The 22,388-nt window shown below is 36.3% G+C and overlaps 1 protein-coding gene and 1 pseudogene across 6 annotated transcripts in view; one reads left to right on the plus strand and one right to left on the minus strand.

Moving 5' to 3' along the window:
* The window catches only part of Ptpn4 (protein tyrosine phosphatase non-receptor type 4), a 186,849-nt gene that overhangs the window by 149,916 nt on the left and 14,545 nt on the right, over positions 1-22,388 (minus strand). The window lies entirely within an intron of this gene.
* LOC121446198 lies at positions 18,005-18,959 on the plus strand (annotated as a pseudogene).

Below are 22,388 nucleotides of genomic sequence, written 5' to 3' on the forward strand. Positions count from 1 at the left end.
CCCGGCGCGCTGCAGCTATTTTTAAATTTTTATTCAAAGATGCCCTCTAGTCTTTTTTTATTTTGTTTTTCTCGGCTCCCCACCCTCCCCATTCCTATCTACCCTCTCCAGTGACCCCCACACTCCCAATTTACTCAGGAGATCTTGGCTTTTTTCTCTTTTCTTTGTAGATCCATGTATGTCTCTCTTAGTGTTCTCTTAGTTATATAGGTTGTCTGGTGTTGTGGACAGTAGGTTGTTTTTTTTTTCTTTGCTTTATGTGTAGAAGGTACTTATGAGTGAGTATATGTTATATTTGTCGTTTGGGTGTGGGTTACCTTACTCAATATAGTTTTTCCTAGATCCATCTATTTGCATGCAAATTCCAAGATGTCATCCCTCCCCCCATCTCTGTAGTATTCCATTGTGTAAATGTACCATATTATTTTTTTGATCCATTCTTCAGGTAAGGGGCATTTAGGTTGTTTCCAGGTTCTGGCTATGATGAACAAGGCTGCTATGAACATAGTTGAGCACATGTCCTTGTTACGGTATGATTGAGCATCCTTTGGCTATATACCCAACAGTGGTATGGCTGGGTCTTGAGGAAGGTTGTTTTCTAATTTTCTGAGAAATTGCCATACTGACTTACAAAGTGGCTGCACCAGCTTGGACTCCCACCAGTAATGGAAAAACGTTGTATTTATCCCACATCCTCTTCAGCATAAGCTATCGTCAGTAGTTTTGATCTTAGCCATTCTGGCTGATGTAAGATGGAATCTCAGAGTTGTTTTGATTTGCATTTCTCTGATGGCTAAGGACATTGAGCATTTCCTTAAGTGTCTTTCATCCATTTGTTGAAAGTTCTCTGTTTAAGTCTGTACCCCATTTTTTTTATTGGATTATTTGTTCTTTTGATGTCAAGTTTCTTGAGTTCTTTGTATATTTTGGAGATCAGTCCTGTATCTGATATGGGGTTGGTGAAGGACTTTTCCCATTCTGTAGGCTACCGTTTTCTCTTGTTGACCGTGGTCTTTGCTTTACAGGAGCTTCTCAGTTTCAGGAGGTCCCGTTTATTAATTGTTGTTCTCAGTGTCAAATGTTACTGGGGTTATATTTAGGAAGTGGTCTCCTGTGCAAATACATTCAAGTGTACTTCCCACTTTATATTCTTTGAGGTTCAGTGTGGTCGGTTTGATGCTGAGGTCATTGATTCATTCAGACTTGAGTTTTATACCTAGCGATAAATATGGATCTATTTTCATTCTTCTACATTTGATATCCAGTTAAGTCAGCACAATTTGTTGAATACCCTTTCTTTTTTCCATTTTATATTTTTTGCCTCTTTGTCAAAAATCAGATGTACATAGGTGTGTGGATTGATATCAGGGTCTTTAATTCGGTTCCATTGGTCCTCCTGTCTGTTTTTATGCCAATACCAGGCTGTTTTCATTACTGTAGTTCCATACTAGAGTTTGAAGTCAAGGATTGTGATGCCTTCAGAAGTTCCTTTATTGTTTAGGTTATCCTGGGATTTTTTTTTTTTATATGAAGTTGAGTATTTTTTTTTTGAGGTCTGTGAAGAATTTTGATGGGCACTGCAATGAATATGTAGATTGCTTTTGGTAAAATTGACCCCCCTTTTTTGGTTTTTCGAGACAGGGTTTCTCTGTAGCTTTGGAGTCTTTCCTGGAACTAGCTTATGTAGACCAGGTTGGCCTCAAACTCACTAAGCTAATTCTACCTACCCAAGAGCATGGGAAATCTTTCCATTTTCTGGTGTCTTCTTCAATTTCATTCTTCAAAGATTTAAGGTTCTTGTTATACAGGTCTTTTATTTGTTTGATTAGAGTTACTTCCAAGATATAAATTATCTGTGGCTCTTGTGAATATAATATTTTATATTATCTGATTTCGTTCTCAGCCCATTTATCAGCTGTATAAATGAGGGCTACTGATCTTTTTGAGTTAATCTTGTATCCTGCCACATTACTGAAGGTGTTTATGAGTTGTACAAGTTCCATGGCAGAAATTTTGTAGTCATTTATATATACTATCATATCATCAGCAAATAATGAGAGTTTGACTTCTTCTTTTCCAGTTTGTATTTTCTTGGTATCCTTTTGTTGTCTTATTGCTCTAGATAGAACCTCAAGAATTATAGTGAATAGATACGGAGAGAGTGGACAACTTTGTCTTGTTCCTGATTTCAGTGGGATCACTTTGAGTTTCTCTCCATTTAGTTTGATGTTGACTGTTGGCTTGCTGTATATCGCCTTTATTATGTTTAGGTATGTTCCTTGTATTCCTACTCTCTCCAAGACCTTTATCATGAAGGGATGTTGTATTTTGTCAAAGGCTTTTTCAGCATCTAATGAAACGATCATGTGGTTTTTTTTTCCAGTTTGTTTACATGGTGGATTACTTTGACTGATTTTCCTATGCTGAACCATCCCTGCATCTCAGGGATGAAGCCTACTTAGTCATGGTGGATGATTTTTTTGATGTGTTCCTGAAATTGGTTTGCCAGTATTTTATTGAATATTTCTGCATCAATGTTTATGAGTGAAATTGGTCTTTCTTAGTAGTGTCTTTGTGTTGTCTGGATATCAGGGTAACTGTAGCCTCATAGAAGGAGTTTGACAATATTCCTTTTGTTTCTATTGTGTGAAACAATTTAAGGATTATTCGTATTAGTTTTTCTTTTAAAATCTTTTAGAATTCTTTACTAAAACCATCTGGTTGTTGTTGCTTGTTTTTTGTTTTTTATTTACTTATTTTTGGTTGAGAAACTTTTGATGATTGCTTCTACTTCCTTAGCGGTTTATAAGTCTATTTAATTTGCCTATCTGGTCTTGATTTAATTTTGGTAAATGGTTATTATCCAGAAAATTGACCATTTCCTTTAAGTTTTCCAATTCTGTGGAGTACAGGCTTTCATAATATGACCTAATGATTCTCTGGATTTCCTCCATGTCTGTTGTTATATCTGCTTTTTCATTTCTGATTTTGTTAATTTGAATATTCTCTCCTTGCCTTTTGGTTAGTTTGGATAATGGTTTATCTATTTTGTTGATTTTCTTGAAGAACCAACTCTTTGTCTGATTGATTCCTTGTATTGCTTTGTTTCTATGCTGTTGATTTCAGCTCTCAATTTGATTATTTCATGTCGTCTAGTCCTCCTGGGTGAGTTAGCTTCTTTTAATTCTAGAGCTTTCAAGTGTTTTGTTAACTTGCTAGTGTGGGATGTTTTTCCAGCTTCTTTATGTAGGCATTTTTAGAGCTATGAACTTTCCTGTTAACACTGCTTTCATTGTATCCCATAAATTTGGGTATATTGTGTAGTCACTGCAGTTGAATTTTCAGAAGTCTTTATTTCTTCGTTGACCCTCTGGTGGTTTAGGTGAGCAGTGTTCAATTTCCATGAGTTTGTGAGCTTTCTGAAATTAGTGTTGGTGTTGAACTCTAACTTTAAGCCATGGTGATCCGATAAGATTCATAGGGTTATTCCAATTTGTTTTATATCTGTTGAGGTTTGCTCTGTTACCGAGTATGTGGTCAATTTTTGAGAAGGTTCCATAGGGTGCTGTTTCTTGGGTCCATTTGGTTGAAAAAAAAAATTTTTCCAACCCTTTCTCTGAGGTGATGTCTGTCTTTGAGGTTGAGGTGTGTTTCTTGTATGCAGCAAAAGGATTCTGTTTTTGTATCCAATCTGTTAGCCTGTGTCTTTTTATAGGTGAGTTGAGTCCATTTATATTAGGGGATATTAATGACCAGTAACTGCTAGTTCATGTCACTTTAGTTTTGGTTGGTGGTGATGTTATTATGTGTGCTTTTCCCTTCTTTGGAATTTGCTGCTGTGAGATCATGTATCATCTGAGTTTTTATGGATGTAGTTGGTTTCATTAGGTTGGAGCTTTCCTTCTAGTACTTTCCTTGTAATGTAGGGCTGGATTTGTGACTAGGTATTGGTTAAATCTGGTTCTATCATGGAACATATTGTTTTCTCTGTCTACGGTGATTGAAACATTTTGCTGGGTATAGTTGTCTGGGCTGGCATCCATGGTCTCTTAATTTCTGCATAATGCTTGACCTGGATCTTCTGGCTTTCATTGAGAAGTAGAGTGTAATTCTAATAGGTCTGCCTTTATTTGTTACTTGGCCTTTTTTCCTTTGTAGCTCTTAATATTATTTCTATACTCTGTATGTTTAGTGTTTTGATTATTATGTGGCAAGGGGACTCTTTTTGGTCCAGTCTATTTGGTGTTCTGTAAGCTTCTTGTACCTTTATAGGCATATCCTTCTTTAGGTCGGGAAAGTTTTCTTCTATGATTTTGTTGAATATATTTTCTGTGCCTCTGAACTGGACTTCTTCTATTCCTATTATTCTTAGGTCTTTTTTATGGTGTTCCATATTTGTGGATAGTTTCTGTTAAGCTTTTATTAGACTTAACATTTTCTTTGACAGATAAATCTATTTCCTCTATCGTATCTTCAATGCCTGAGACTTCCATTTCTTGTATTCTGTTGTTTATGATTGTATTTGTGGCTCCTGATCATTTACTCTTATTTTCATTCCAGAAGTTCCTCTATTTTTTTTTCTTTATTCTATTTTCTTTGTTGTCTCTTTCGGGTTTCAAGTCTTGAATCGTTTCTTTCACCTGTCTGATTGCTTTTTCTTGGTTTTTGTTTTTTTCCTCCACTTCTATTAGGGAATTTTTCATTTCCTCTTTAAGGGCCTCAAACATTTTCCTAAAGTTATTTTTTAGGTCATTTTCTTCTGCTTCACCTGTGTTGGGGTGTTGAAGACTTGCTATTGTAGAGCCACTAGTTTTTGGTGGTACTCTTTGTATGGTTGAATGTGTTTTTACCTTGTTGTCTACACATCTTTTCCTACAATTGGTGTAGTTGGGTCTGTGTCTCCAGTGGTTACTCCTCCAGATGCGAGTGGATCCAAGTCTCAGATGGTTGCTCCTCATAGTGAATTCGGGTTCAGAGTTCAGGTCACACCTGGTGACCTGGGAAGTCAGGTCTGCTCGTGCTGGCTCCCGCAGAGATTGGGCAGGGGTGAGGTGGGGTTGGAGGGATGTCTTCCTTGCCTGTTGGCTCTGGCAGAGGTCAAATGTGCTGTGGACCTTCCATGCCTGTTGGGTCCAGCAGAGGTCAGGCGGATGACTGTGGGAAACTAGAACTGATTTCACTCCTTCAGTCCATTCTGAACTGTTCTTAAAGCAACTGTACAAATCACTACAGCTGTCCTGGTCATAGAGAATCTCTGTTGTTGTCTTTTAATACCCTGAGGAAAATATTACTCAGAGCTCAGCTTTGGAAAATGTTAACATCCAGAATGCAGACACCAACCTCTACCTCAGTACGAAATGATGATCCTGCTTCCAAGAATCTCAGAATGAGACTGTGCCCTATGGCCTTTTTAAGGGGCTACTATTTAAGGGACAACTAGCACCGTCTCTACACAATCTCACAGGAAGCACAGAGGGCAACACATATTTTATGAACATTCTACTCAAAACACGAAAGGCATACAGAAGAATTCATCAATTCTTGAAAGAACTGTAGAAGAAGCGTTTCATTCCTAAAGTGCAGACAGGCTTATAGTAACAACTGATCAAAGTCATATTACCATATTAGATGAGTAAGGAAGAAAAAATCACATAAGCTTTTCAAACAATGCAGAAAAGCACTAATTGAAATGTACTACATTTTTATGATAAAAATTCTCAAAACAAAATAAAAAAACAAAGTAAAGGGTACTTCCTCAACATGATTAAGGGTACCTAGAAACGCAGTCTATATGGATACCCATCCTAATTAATTTAATAGTTACAGTCTAAACATTTTCACCCAAAAATCAGGAACAAAGCAATTAATTCAGTGAAAGAGTGAGTGGTGAATGGTGGGGTGTATAAAGAAAGAAATAAAACTAGCCATATCTGCAGATTATGTGATGTACACATAGAATACATGAAGTTTCAAATATAACCCCATGTATAAAAGCTAAACAAAAAAATAAAATGTACAAATATAACAAAACATATACAGATTATGCTAAAAAACTACAAAAGGCAAGTTCAGTGAGGTGAGATGTCCTACGAAGCATGCCAATTTGAAGGATTATGGCATTACTGGAAGACATGAATCTTAAATTATGTTTTCCATTGAATATTTCTGCAGGTACTTGTAAGTACTCTTGAATTTAGTGTATTTTACTCTTCAAACAAGAATTTTAGTCATTTAAATCATATAGTCTGAAGATTGTTGGAAGTATGTTTAAAATGTAATTTTGAAAATTCTTGGAATACCTGGGAATATTGATTTATTGTCCTGGAATGTCAGAAAGTAACATGCCAGGAATTTGGTTTGTTTTTTTTTTCTTTTCCTTCTTGTGAGACAGGTTCTCACTGTTGTAATCCTAGTTGGCCTAGAACTCTCTATGTAGACCAAGACAGCATTAATCTCAGAGATCTGTCTGCCTCTGTCCATAGAGCTCTGGTACTGAAGGTGTGCACCATCACACTTTTCCCCACAATACACACAGAAACATTAATGAACTATGTATTTGGTATCACATCTAAGACTAGTTCCTCAAACTTAAATACTAAACGTTTTCTTCTAAAAAATTCCACAGTTTGGGTTCTATGTTTAAATTTGGTTCAGAGTTCTTTTGAATATAAAATAAGAGGTAATGTGGACTGAGGCTCATTTGTGTGTGTGTACATATATATATATACATATACACACTCTCTATTATTGTTGAAATGCCCCCTCTTCAATTTGTTTGGGGATCGAGTGTGTGTGTGTGTGTGTGTGTGTGTGTGTGTGTGTGTGTCAGAGAACAATCTGCAGCACCAGATGCTCTCCTTCCACCATGTGGAATCTGGTGAGTGATCAAACTTTGCAGCATGCACTTTCACCTACTAAACTATCCAACACCCAATAATATCATTATTTTTGTTTTATATTCAAATGTACTGATTGAATCAGATTTAAATGTAAAATCTAAACTGCAAAACTCACACAGAGACACAAGTAGATATAATTTAAAAATAAATCTTTAAAAACATTTACATTGTATTAGGTATAAATAATATACAGAAGACTTAAAAAAGTATACAAAGAGACATGGGCAGGTTTTATGCAAATATTACATTATCTTATATAAAGAACTTGAGACACCACGGACTTTTTCCACATACACAATTAAATATCCTAGTATAAATAAGGGCAAAAAATGATAAGAATAACTGTTACTGCATAAGTATAACTAGAACAGGGAAAAAACTTGAAAGTAATTAAGCTACCATTTGTTGAAATCTAATCTTTAAAATTTCCAAATTTTAAATACAAAAAGTAGTAATCTGAAAGGCAACTCTCATGTTTAGTGCATCCAACTTTATATACAAAGAATAAGAAAAGATGGAGGAAGTCTGCTGAAAATCCAGTTCTCCACTAAAGTAAAAGAGCATGGTAAAATATCAAAATAAACATTTTCAAAGGTATAGAAATTGACAAAAAGGTTGCCTGTTACACCCTGAAGAGCTTTATTTTAAAATAAACAACTGAATCTCACTAAGAAGAAACACTGTAGCATTTTAATGGGATTTCTACCCAATTTCCTTGTCCTAATAATGTAGGTCCTTTTGAGTGAAAAGCGACTCTGGCCAGAGAAGCAAATAGTCTGACTGCAGAGCTTCACCTCTCCCTCCCGTCCTCCAAATCCAGTTCCCTAATCTCAACAGAAACACTGCAGAATACCTGCTATAGTCCCCCACGCCCCTGTGGATCACTCAGATCTTCCCCTCCTAACCTCTCTCACTCCCCTATAAGATCTACACCTAACTTCTCAAAAGAGACTCAAAAGGCTAGAAGGACTGCACAGATTGCTACAGTCTCTAAGAAACCACAGATGCCAGCCCAGATTATAATACCTAGCAAAACTTTCAATTACAGTAGATGGAGAAAATAAGACATGCCATGATAAAACCAAATTTAAGTGATATCTATCTATAAATCTAGCCCTACAAAAGGTACTAGATAGGAAACTCTAAAGAGATTAACTACACTCAAGAAAACACAGGGAATAATTCCATGCAGCAAATCAAAAGCACGAACACACAAAACACACACATACACACATGCACACCCATACCAAAATAACAAGAATCAACAAACACTGTTCATTGAAATTCTCAGCATCAATGGTCACAACTCTCCAATAAAAAGACACAGACTAGGGAGCTGTAGAGATGGCTCAGTGGTTAAGAGTACTACCTGCCCTTCCAAAGGTCCTGAGTTCAAGCCCCAGCAACAACTATCTGCATGCCCTCTTCTGGCCTACAGACATACATGTGTAGGCAGAACACTATTTTAAAAAAGATACAAACTAACAGAAGAAATGCAAAAACAGGATCCATTCTTCTGCTGTACCCAAGAAACACATTAAGAAATCAAGGATAGACATCACCTCAGGATAAAAAGATAGAAAAAGGTATTCCAAGCAAAGGAACCTAAGAATCAAGCTGGTGTAGCCATTTTAATATCTGACAAATCAGATTACAAATCAAACTAATCAGAAAAGATAGGGAAGAGCATTACATACTCAAAGGGGAAAAAACTTTAAGAGGACTTGAAATTCTTAAGATTTAGGTGTCAAACATAAGGTCAAACATAAAAAAAAAAAAATCTCCTCGTTTGTATAGTGGTGAGTAAAAAAAAAAATCTAGTACAGCTTAAATAAGGTATTGATTCTTACACAGTGCTAATGGGAAATTTCAATACCCAACTCTCACCAATAGACCAGTCACCCAGACAAAAACTACACAGAGAAATGCTGGAGCTGACATATAAACCAAATAAGCCTAAGAGATATTTACAGACCATTTCACCCACACTCAAAAAACTATACCTTCTTCTCAGAACCTCAGGGTACTTCCTCCAAAACTGACCACATGCTTGGATACAAAGCAAGTCTGAAAACACTTAAGGAAACTGAAATGACCCCCTGAATCCCATCAGACCACCACAGATTAAAGCTGGATAGCAACAGAAACAACAGAAAGCTTACAAACTCAAGGAAACTGAAAAAAAAAATCATTACTGAATGAAAAATGAGTCAAGAGAGAAATTACTAAAATAAAAACTTTATAGAATTTAATGACTATGAATACACAGTATACTCAAACTTATGGGACACAAGGGGCAAATTCACAGCACTAAGTGCCTACATTAAAAAAAAAAACTGGCAAAATCTCATACTTAACAATATACCTGAAAATACTAGAACAAAAAGAAGAAATCACAACCCAAAGAAAAGATGGAAGGAAATAAACTGAAGACTGAATAAATGAAAACACAACAACTAAAAAAAATTAGAAAGAATCAATGAAACAAAGAATAGGTACTTTAAGAAAATCAGTAAGGTTGACAAACCTTTATCTAAATTAAACAAAGGCAGATAGAGAAGATCCAAATTCACAACATTAGAAATAGAATGGAGGACATAACAACAGACACAAAGGATATCCTGAGAATTATAAGGACATACTTTAAACCTGTACTCCATCAAACTAGAAAATCTAAAAGAAAGGGATAATTTTCATATACCATGCACTAATTAAACAAGATCACATAAGCAAGTAAACATATAACCTCTAATGATATAGAAGCAGCTATTAACAGTTTCCCAACCAAAAACAAAACAAACGACCCCCCCCACACACACACAAAAAACCAGAGACAGATGGTTTTAACATGGATTCTACCAGACTTTCAAAGAAGCATTAATACCAATACTCCTCAAATTATTCCACAAAATAGAAACAGAACAAACATTGCCCAGTTCATTTTATGAGACCATAGTTACCCTGATAACAAAACCACATAAAGACCCAACAAAAAGAATTACAGAACAATGTTCCTATGAGTATAGATGCAAAAATACTCAATAAAATACTTGCAAAGCAAATCCAAAAGCACATCAAAAAGATCATCCACCATGATCCTCATCCTAGAGATTCAGGGATTGTTCAACATACATAAATTGATAAATATACTCCACTACAGAAACAAACTGAAAGACAAAAAAAACACATGATCATCTCATTAGAAGATGAAAAGGCCTTTTGACTAAATCTAACATCCCTTTATGATAAAAGTCCTGGAAAGATTAGGGATACAAGGGACATGCTTCAACATAATGAAGGCAGTTTACAGCAAGCCCATAGCCAGCACCAATTGAAATGGAGAGAAATTTAAAGTAATTTTACTAAAATCAGGAACAGGGTAAGGCTGTCCACTCTCTCCATAACTATTGATTATAGTATTTTCTGAAGTCTTAGCTAGAGCAATAAGATAACTGAAGGAGATCACAGGGATATAAATTGGAAAGGAAAAAAAATCTAAGTATCTTTATTTCCAGTTGATATAACAGTATACATAAGTGACCCAAAAAGTTCCACTAGAAAAGTGAACATTTTTTAGCAAAGTAGCTGGATACGAATTAATTCACAAAAATTATAGCCCACCTGTATATAAGTAACAGTCTGAGAAAGTAATCAGGGAAACATCTTTCACAATAGCCTCAAATATTATTATATATAATATAAGTTGGGGTAACTAAGCAAGCAAGTGAAAGATCTGGAATAAAAACTTCAAGACATTGAAGAAAGAAACTGAAAATATCAGAAGATGGAAAAATCCCCCACATTCATGGATCAGTGTGATTAATAAAAATGGCCATCCTACCAAAAGCAATCTACAAGTTCAATGTACTATTAAAATCCCAACACAATACTTCACAGATTTTGAAAGGACAATTTTAAATTCATATAGAAACACAATAAACCCAGGACAGCTAAAACAAACATGAATAATAAAAGAACTGCAGGAGGTATCACTGTCCCTGATTTCAAATAGTACTACAAAGCACAAAAACAGACATGCCGATCAATGGGAATCGAACTGAAGACCCAGACATAAGTCCACAAGCCTATGAATACCTGATTTATTTTTTAATATAAAGAAGCCAGAATCACACACTGGAAAACAGAAAGCATTTTCAAATGGTGCTGGTCAAACTGATGTTTGCATGTAGAAGAATTCAAATAGATCCATACTCATAACCCTGCACAAAACTCAACTCCAAATCTATCAAAGACCTCAACATAAACCTAAACCTGATAGAAGAGAACTGGGGAATAGCCTCGAACTCAGGAAAAGACTTTCTCAACAGAACACCATTAGCACAGGAACTAAGATAAACAATTAATACATAAGACCTCATGAAACTGAGAAGTGTCTGGAAGGCAAAAGACCATCATTCAGACAAAGCAGCAGCCTACAGAATGGGAAAAGACTTACCAGTTACACATCTGATAAGGGCTAATATCCAAATATATAAAGAACTCAAAAACTAGATATCAAGAAAATAACCCAATTTAAAAATGGGGTAGAGATATAAACAGAAAATTCTCAAAAGAGGAAACTCAAGTATCTGAGAAACAAAAAAGTTCAACATCCTTAGTCATCTAGGAAATGCATATCAAAACTACTTTGAGATTTCATCTTATATCCATCAGAATGGCTAAAATCAATAAAACAAATGACATCTCATGCTGACGAGGATCTAAAAGGTGAACACTCATCCACTACTAGTAGGAGTGCAAACTTGTACAGCCATTACAAAAATCAGTGTGGCTGTTCCTCAGAAAGATGGGAATCAACCCCAAGATCCAGCTATACCACTCTTAGGCACATAATCAAAAGATGCTTTATCCTACCCCAGACATTTTTTACTCAACCATGTTTATTGCTGCTCTATTCATAATAGCCAGAAATTAGAAACAATCTAGAAGTTTCTCAACAGAAGAATGGATAAAGAAAATGTGACACATTTATACAATAGCATATTACTTGGACATTGAAAAATAAAATCATGAAATTTGCAGGTAATGGATGGAATTGAAAAACAGCATCCTGAGTGAGGTATCCCAGACCCTAAAAGATAAATACAGTATGTATTTGCTTATATGTGGATATTAGCTGTTAAGTCAATGACAAGCAAGCTACAATCCACAGAAGTACACAGTTTACATAGAGAGTAATGGACTAGGGAATACACAAAGAAAAGGGAAATAGAATAATAGATAATTATGGATGGACGGGGGATCTGGAATGCGAGGATCAAGAGGTAAAGGGGAGGGGAAGGGAATAAGAAGCTGGGGGAAGGAACACAGGGAAAGACAGCTAAAATTAAGGGCCACTGAGGGGTAGTACAGAAACCTAACACAGTAGAAGTTTCCTAAAATATATATACATATGAAGGTGATCAAAATGAAACTACCAAATAATGGGGAAGACAGAGTCCCAATTGACCATCTCTTATCACCAAATGAAGCTACTAGTACCAGGGCTAGATTACATCTAATTGAAGTGTTGCCCAAAGGGGTTGGTCCCATGGAAATACCCATACAATCCATGCTCTTGCCAAGACTAAAGGTTACTCTCCACAAACTGACAAGACATTACTGAAGACAACACTTACAACTCTTAAACATAGAGAAATCGAACTGGTGCCTACATAGAGCCTTCACCCCTACATTCTAGTGTCTCTGGGACAGGAAGGCACCCAATATGCTACCAAAAGAGAAACACAAACACCAAGCCAGTCACAACCCCCGTGATCTACAATGCTGTCCTCTCTGCAAGACATGCCAGGGCAATAGTGACACAAAGCTTGTGGGAAACCAACCAATATCTTATTTGACTTAACACCTGCTCTGTAAGGGGGATCCATACCTGACATGGCTTGGGTGATCAAGAACTAGAGACTAGATAGCCCCAAGACCTAGGGTAAAACCAAACACTACTGTTGTAAAACAAACAAAAATCCATAGCAATAAGATGACTCCTGATGACATTCTGCAATATTCATAGATCATTGCCTTGCTCAGGCATCTTCAGAAAAACTTCCTCCTGCAGCAGATGGGAACAAATACAAAGACTCACACACAGACATTATGCAAAGTTAAGAGATTTTGGAACACTCAGCCCTAAATGGGATGTCTCTATCAAATTTCTTCCTTCGTGGCTCTGGGAATACCACAGAAGAGGAGGTGGAGTTTAAGTGCCAGGGGAACAGAGGACATCAATGTGGTCAAGGTTCACATGAACTCACAGAGACTAAGGCAGCACAAGGACTGCACAGATCTGTGCTATGCCCTCTGGATATGCCTTATGGATTCCAGTTCTGTTGTTTTTTTTTTTTTAATAAATGGAATTCCTGAGTGTTCTAACAAATGGATCTCTGACTTCTGTGCCTTCTCTTGGGCTCTTTTACTTCTGTTTGTTTGTCTTGTCTAACTCCAATGTGTTAGTTTTTATCTTATTTTAGTCTTATCCCTTAGAAAGTTTGCTTTCTAATAAGAGACAGAAAAGGAGTGGCTACAGCAGGGGAGGTGGGGAGAAACTTGGAAGAGTAAAGAGAGGGGAAACTGTAATCAGGTTATATTATGTAAGGGAAAAAATATTTTCAACCAAAGAGATAAAATGGAAATGGGAAAGGAAGGAGGGAAGAACAGAGGAACAGAGGCAGGCAGGCCAACATGCATCAGCTATGAAAAGTACATTCACATTCTTGCAAGCACTGGGTCAGAAAAGTAAAGTCTAGAAGCTCCCTCAAAGTCCTTTTTTCTGGAGAAACCATTATTATATTACAATTACATATATTACATATTATAATCATTCTAATAGATACCTAAAAATTCCTACTTGCATAGCATGTTTATTTTATCTGAGAACCTGACTGGTACAAACAGATTTTTTTTCCAAAGCACTTTTTGAAAAATTACCAGTAGTAATTACTTAATAACATAGCATCCAGAAGTATCAGTAACCAGTAGGGTGGAAAAGAAGATGACCAAAACAAAAACAGTGTAAACTGGAGGAGAAGATACCCCATAAAAAATTGAAAAGCTACCCACATACTCCCGGAAATGCAGAAAGATGACAGCAGGTGCAGAACTTTGTTCATCTCAGCAGATTAAGAATAAAATGATATATTATATTCTATATTCAATATAAACAATGGCATAAATGAAAATCTCACCATTAGCATCATATTGATGGTAGTTTCACATAGGTATAAAGTCATAGATACAAGAAAAATATGAGAGGAAGAGGTAAAACTATCTCCATTTGCAGAAAATATGAGCTTACGTAGAGAAAAGCCTAACAATCCACACACAAAAAAGACAAATTTAGCAAGGTGCAGGATACAAACTTAACTCAATAAAATCAGCTGGGTTGTTAAGCATTAACAATGTATGATGCCAAAAGGAAATTAACAATTCAGTTTATAAAAGTGTCAAAAAGAGTATACAGGAATAAATTTAACCAAGAAGAAAACTGCAAAACTATACATGAAAAGTACAAAATACTAAGAAATAAGAAATGAAGGCACAGATGAATTAGAAAAGAGTACTGAACTGTTAACATTAATTTTAACAACTGTTCATAGCAGCACTCAAAAACCCACCCAAAATGATCTATGGATGACTTGATATAACCTTCACAATTGAGGTCCCAATGACAAATTTTACAAAAACAAAATAATTTCCATCCCAAATTTATACAGAATCTTCAAGGTACTCTGAAGAACTAAGAAATTTTGAAAAAGAACAAAATAAGTATACTTTCTTACTTCAAAAGTTATTATAAGACTATCACAGCCTAAACAGTACATGGATGAAGATTTAGGAATAAAGGTCAAAATAAATCCCACATTATCTATAAGGAAAAGGTATCAGTCTATTTGTGTTGCTAAATTACACTTGGATACTTTTTTGTTTGTTTGTTTGTTTATTAGTTTTTGAGACCAGGCTGGGCTCAAACTCACAGAAATCTACCTGCTTCTGCCTCCTGAGTACTTGGATTAAAGGTATGCACCACTACTGCCCTGCTTATGTTTGGATACTTTGTCAAGCAGTTTACTTGGCTTTGCAGAAGACATAAACTTCTTCCTTTTCTCTATAGACCTCCTAAGACAAACCAAATGACAATTCTACCAAAGCCCAACTCGGAGAACCAATGAGTTTACACTTATTTACAAAGTGTGGGTGGCAAATTACCTACAGGAGTGTGAGTGACTCCAAAGCAGTGGCACCACTGAAATGTCTCACCCTGGCATGGATGGCAACTTCCCCCCAGCTGCATAGGTCAAGTTTCTCCTTTTAGCTAACCTTCTATCCTCTACATACTCTACCCCTTCTGAGACCACAAGGCCATCAACTAGGGCAGAATTTCACACCACTGGGCAGAAGGCTGGCATCAAGTGAGGATTCAAAGACTCTCCTCACCACTGTTCTATGAGGACATGTTAACAGTCAGCACACCCAGTCTCAGTGGTCCCTTCTAAGCAGTCACAGCTGCTCTGATAACAATGACAGCTATTAGGCTCAGGGGATAGTGCTCTATAATACTTTGGCTCACAATTCTGAAGTTCTAGAGCATGTGTCAGCATATATTTATTTTCTGTTGGGCCTCATATTATGTCACCATATGGTGACGTGGAAGAGGTAGCAAAGAGAAAACATTCATTCGAAAGAGATACAGAAGGAAGCCTGGCCTACTTTAGAGTAACCCTCTCTTATTTTAACTAATTCAGTCTTGAAAAGTCTAACTCACTCCTTGAAGACCTAAGTCTTGAGAGAACTAACCCAAAAAGACATTAGTCCATTCATGAACATGATGCCCCAATGGACTAATTACTTCCCACCAGACTTTACCTCTTCAAGGTCCAAATACCTCCCAACAATACATAGAGGACTAAGCTTCTAGCACATGACCTTAGCAGAAACAAAACTATGCAGGTGACAAGGTATAAAGAAAATATATTAAAGGTGGTGGTGCATACCTTTAATCCCAGCACTTGGGAGGCGTAGGCAGGTAGATCTCTGTTGAGTTTGAGGCCAGCCTGGTCTACAAGAGCTAGCTCCAGGACAGGCTCCAAAGCCACAGAGAAACCTTGCTTTGAAAAAATAGAAAGAAAAGAAAATATATCTTTCCAACAAATGGTTCTGAAAAACCTGAATATTCACTTGTTTAAAAAGATTCATCCCTAAACCACAAACAAAAATTAAACAGACCTAAATATGAGACCTAAAACTATAAAACTCTTAAAAGAAAACACAGTGGGCTGGAGAGATGGCTCGGTGGTTAAGAGCAATGGCAGCTCTTCCAGAGGACCTGGGAATTCCCAGTACCCGCATGGCAGTTCACAACTGTCTGTAACTACAGTTCCAGGGGATCTAACAGCCTCAAACAGACATGAAGGCAGACAAAACACCAATGTACATAAAATAAAATTAAATCTTTAAGAAAAAAAAGAAATGAAAACATAGGGAAAGCTTCATGGCAATGGACTGAGAAATAATTTCTTAGATATGGCACCAAAATGACAGACAATAAAAAATAGAAAAAATGAATTTCACCAAAATTCAAACCTTTTGTATATCAAATAACAATATCGAGAAAATCATTTTTAAAAAAGCATACTTTAAGAAAATATTAGTAAATCGTATCTCCTATAGGTCTGATGTGCAGAACATATAAAGAATGTCTACTAAAGGAGGAAGGGCTGGAAGGGTAGTTCACTGATAATATATTTAGCATGCAGGAGGTCCTGGTTTCAAACCCTGACACATCAAAAAACAAGCAAAAGTCTAATTTAAAATATACTACATTCAAATGGACATTTCTCAAAGGTATACAGGTAGACAATAAGCACATTAAAAATACGTTCCTTATGACTATGACTAATCATTGGGTAGATGCAAATTGCAATCATGACAAGATCTTCCTTCATTCATATTCAGAAAGCTACTACTTAAAAAGGAGGCAGGGGTCTAGGTATGTAGCTCAGTGGTAGACTACCTACCTATCAAGAGTAAATACCCAAATATTGAGCTTCGACATTGAAAAACAACTAACACCAAACAAACAAACAAACAAAAAAAACAATGAAAAATAAACATATTAACAGAATTGAAATCTCTTAAAGAGATATTTAGACAGCAATGTTCATAGCAGCACTATACAACAATCAAGGTAGAAGGTAAAAGAAGCAACCTAAGGGTTTACTAAAAGGGTAAGTAAAACATGGTATCTATCTACATAATGAAAGGAAATGCTGCCACAAGCTACAATTTAGAGTAACCTTGAAACGTTATACTGAGTAAAACACACCCACCAAAAATGATAAATATTGTACATTTCCACTTCCATCAGTGTTCTCAACCTTCCTGAAGCTTCAACCCTTTAATACAGTTCCTCATGTTGTGGTGACCCCCAATCATAAAATAATTTTGTTGCTACTTCATAACTGTAATTTTGCTGCTGTTATGAACTGTAAATATCTGATATGCAGGATATCTGATACGTGATTCCCAAAGGGGTCATGACCACATGTTGAGAACTGATTTATATAAAGTACTACAATCAAAAACAAAAAGAGGAATAGAAATTACCTGCTACGTCTTTAAAAATAAAAAAATGAGATGGGAGGTAGTGATGATTCCACAACAAAACAAGCACATGCTATCACAAAACTGTGCCCTTAAAAATGATTTAGACAGTATTTTGGCACAATGAAGAATAACTTTTTAAATGTCAACAATATGAAGAAATGATCTAAGTTTTTGTAGTTAAAAGTGTTACAATATTTTTAATAGAATTTAGCTATCATTATTTATGACCTAATCTTTTATTCTAAATGAATACTTAGTTGGAGTTCTTACTCTTTTAAAAAAAAGAAATTTCCAAACTGGCAAAATTTCAAAAAGAACGTTAATAAAAATATAAACCCACAAAGTTAATTTGGAGAGCAGGGAACTCTAGATTTACTCAAGAACATTCCAGTAGAAGAGTAATTTTAAAAAGGGAGGGAGGACACTCAACAGGTGTCCTCTTTAAGGTGACATCCCTATGTGGCAATCCCTGATGCACCACTGTGATGCCCAGAGAAGAGATGGTAGACTGGAAATCCACTTTTAAAATCATTCAACTTTTGGGTGATTACCTAAAATGCTTCATTTGGGCAGCAGATCCACATGTCTCTGTGAGGGAAGGCTGTGGTGCTAATGAGCAAGAACACCATGATTCACAAGGCCATTCAGGGGCATTTGGAAAACAATCCAGCTCTGAAGAAACTGTTGCCTCATATATAGGAGAATGTGGGCTTTGAGGACGTCACTGAGATTAGGGATATGCTGCTGGCCAATAAGGTGAAGGGTTGCCACCTATGCTGGTGCCATTAACTGTGTAAGGGAACTGTACCAACCCAGAACACTAGTCTGGGACCTGAGAACACCTCTTTCTTCCCTTCCAGGCTTTAGGTACCACTAAAATCACTACTGAAATTCTGCATGATGTACAGCTGAAAAACACTGGAGACAAAGTAGGAGCCAGTGAAGTCATACTCCTGAACAAGTTGAACAGATCTCCCCCTTTTCCTTTGGGCTGATCATCCAACCGGTGTTTGGCAATGGCAACATTTATACCCTGAAGTGCTTGACATCAGAAAACAAACTCTGCACTCTTGCTTTCTAGAAGATGTCCAAAATGTTGCCAGTACTTGTCTGCAGATAGGTTACCTGACTGTGTCCTCAGTGCCACACTCCATTATCAATGGGTGCTAGCAGGTCCTGACTTTGTCTGTCAAGACTGAATACATCTTCCCAGTTGCTGAAAAGGTCAAGCCCTTCTTGGATGATCCATCTGCATTTACAGCTGCTGTTCCTGTGGCTGCCTGCCACTACCACTACTGCTGCTGCTGTTGCTGCAGTACCAGACAAGGCTGAAGCCAAGAGTCAGAGGAATTAGATGAAGATATAGGATTTGGTCTCCAACTAATCTGCTCAGAGCAACCAACTTGGCCAGCTCAATTTAAGAAACATGGAAACATATAGTTTTACTTCTCTTTAAAAAGAAAGTGAGGGAAAGAAAATCAAAGCAAGCAAAATAAAATGTAATGTTGCTTAACATCTCACACTAATTCCAAATACAAGTTTATGCTGCAGGCAAAAGAACAGAAATTGACTGAATAGTACACTGTCCCTAGGGGGCAGCATGCTACCTTTAAAACTTCAGCACCTAAACTATGAGCTGGGCATGATAGTTTGGAGGTAGAGGAAGGAGAATCAGAAATGCTGGGTCATCTAGAACTACAAAGCCAGCTGAAGGCCAGCCTGAGCTACATGACAGACTGTCTCGAATAAATAAATAAACATTTAAATTAAGATCAAATACGAGTCTTTAACACAAGTAGTTTCTTCTACTTACATCTACTGAGCTTTAAAACCAGAGGTGGAAAATATACAATATCATGGATATGCATATACTGGCAACCTATTTTTATAAATGGTACATATAGAGATATTAACTTTATTTCTAAAGATGAAGAAAGAGGGTAACAGAGGAGGCATAACTCTGGCAATGTTACATTGCTAGAAAATATAAAATCTAACATGCTAGACATTTGAGGCTGAAATCAATCTATCAGACCCAAAAGATTAATTTGTTTAATCAATTAAGCATTCTGTGGTCCAGGAATTATTCAAAGCATGGCATCTACTATAGCTCATATATTAACTAAGGCAGTAGGAAGTACTTTAGAAAACAATTTGGAGGGGTTAAGGATAAAGCTTGCCTAGTATGTAGAAGGATATTTAATTGCTAATATTGAAAAAAATGCCTTATGAATTTTAGGACAATCAGCAATTTTATCTTCTATCTGATTTTCTTAGAATACTCACTCTCAGAACACTTCTCTTGAAACTCAGCTGGAATGTCCCCCCCTCCTCAGTCACAACGGGGTGTTTATAAATAAGGGCTCCAATCTACAGCCTTGGCTGAGCCTATGCTTGAGTCATTCGACATATGAGAAAGGAAGAATGTCTGGAAAAGGATTCTCCAGCCCTCAAACATTCTGACTCTCAGACATTCCCAGCCCAGTAAGCATATATTGTATTGTAGAAAACAGAAATCACTCCTAGGCCCTATTACATTAGAATTTCTCACACATAGAACCTATAAATAATAAAATGGTGATTGCTTCATGTCACTAAGTGTTGGCAAAGCTTATTAGGTACCAATAAAAACTAGAATAGTTCATGTCAATCACTTCATTCTTTTTGTTTGTTTGTTTTAATTTATCAATTTTTTATTGATTTTTATTGAGCTCTACATTTTTCTCTGCTCCCTTCCCTGCCTCTCCCCTCCCATAACTTCATTCTTAAAACAGTGATAGTCCACTGTTTCAATCTGTTTGAAGATGCAAAGATGTCTAACTTGCGGCCCACAGACACACCTGTCCAAGTGTAGCTATGAATGAAGGTACAGACATCATCCAGATAGCATATGGATCTGTAGGTTCATGTGGCCTGAGGGTTACTTAGGAATCCCTATGCATACTATGCTACCAAGGCCTGCAACCCACTATGGACCTCACAGTGGTCTAAAGTGTTATTCTTGCTAGCGTTCATTAGGCTGGCAGCAAGTCTCAGAAAGAACATCCCCTTGGCTGCAGCGGTTTGCTCCAGACCACGGCTCTCCTGAGAGCTCTTTTAAAAAGTAATTGCACACACAAATGTGAAAAACAAAACAAAAACTATAAACTTAGTTAAAACACTGAGGGTTTTTTTTCTGTTGTTATTGTTGTTTTGCCTGTGTGTGAGAGCGAATGTGTGTGTTAACTTGTGCACAGCTCTCAAGCATATACTTTGCATGATGGCTAGAAAGATTAGGTGACTAGCCCAAGATTATACAAGCAAAATTAGGAGAAAGCACTTGAAAACAGAGCTACTTAATCACAAAGACACCTTTTCCACCATATCTTAAAGACTTCTCTTCTTCAAACTAAAATAATTCTTATTATGTTTTTCTGTCACCATGGAAGAGTATCAATCAATTGAAAAAGAGACAGCACTGGTTTCCAAAACTTCAGTTTGATCCATTATATAATCTACCTTAACAATATTAGAAAACTAAAAATAGAATGAAGTCACATATTAAGAAGTTAGTCTAAACGTGGTAGCACACAACTTTAATTCTAGCACTTGGAGCGCAGAAGCAGGTAGACTTCTGAGTTCAAGGCTAGCCTAGAGTGCTGTAGCTCAGCCAGGGCTTCACAGTGAGAACCTGTCTTAAAAAAAAACAAAAACAAAAACAAAACAAAAAAACCCTAAGATCCAGGATAAGAACTCACTGTTTCTATGTGTTGGGGAGAGGAAGAGGAATAGAGTTTTGCTGTTTTATATAACTTAGCTTTTCCCCCACTTGATCTCTCAAAAGAAAAACAACAATAAAAAGAACAAAAAATTTCTAAATTGACTTCCTAAGTCACTGTACAACAGAAAAATGTTTTTTGATACAAAAATGAATAGATGCAAATGAATGAGCAAGGCAACAAAAACAGGGTTTTCATTACATTAATTATTAACTCTGGAAATGAATATTCTGAAGTTACTATGTAAGAAGAGGTTTTCAAAGCAAAGGTAAAGGTCACTACTTTTTAGTAACAACACCAACACTTGGACTGCTTGGAAAGTCACTGAGATAATACCCTAAATTTTAACACCCACAGCTTCCTAGAGGCAGCCATTCCCATTTTTCTGAACTATGATTTCCTCCTCTGTTAAAGGAATAGAATGTTTTGTGATCTGTAATCTTATTGTCCTCTATGTAACCATGCCATATATGACTAAACACTTAAAAATGTGGCTCATATGGCTTAAGAATTAGCTTTAATGATTACTGAGGAAGGGCTCCAGCACTGAAACAATTACCTTCAGCTTCAAATGTTTTTTAAATTAAAGTTGTCACTTCTGGTTAATGTTTATCCACTGGACAGTACAGGACTACAAGAACTAACTGCAAGACTACAAGATCTCTGCATAGCCTTCTAGTTCTAAAATTAAATAATTTCTAACTCCTAATTGTTTAAAATTCTAACCTATCTAAAATTGACTAAGTAAATAAATCTAACCACATAATTGGTAATACGACCACAGCAAAGGGGATAAAACAATCCTAGTAACTGTTAAGCATATTCCTGACCAGAACTGATAAAACATTCCTGCAAGGAAGGGGCTGGAGAGATGGCTCAGTGGTTAAGATCATTTTAAAAATGATCTTAAATTTTTAAAAACTGAGGTTTTAAAGGTAAGGTGATCTCTATTGGAACAACATTATAACATAAAATCAGCTACAAATAACAAAAACAAATCAGCTTGGTTGTGTTCCATAAAATTTTACTGATATTTAAGTTTGAAATTCATATAATTTTCACAAGTCATCAAATATTATTCCTCTTTTGATTTTTTTCAAGAATTAAAGAG

Source organism: Microtus oregoni, unplaced genomic scaffold, assembly GCF_018167655.1.
Source record: "Microtus oregoni isolate MIOR12 unplaced genomic scaffold, Mior012 000003F_ref0000135, whole genome shotgun sequence".
NCBI classification, from domain to species: Eukaryota; Metazoa; Chordata; class Mammalia; order Rodentia; family Cricetidae; genus Microtus; species Microtus oregoni.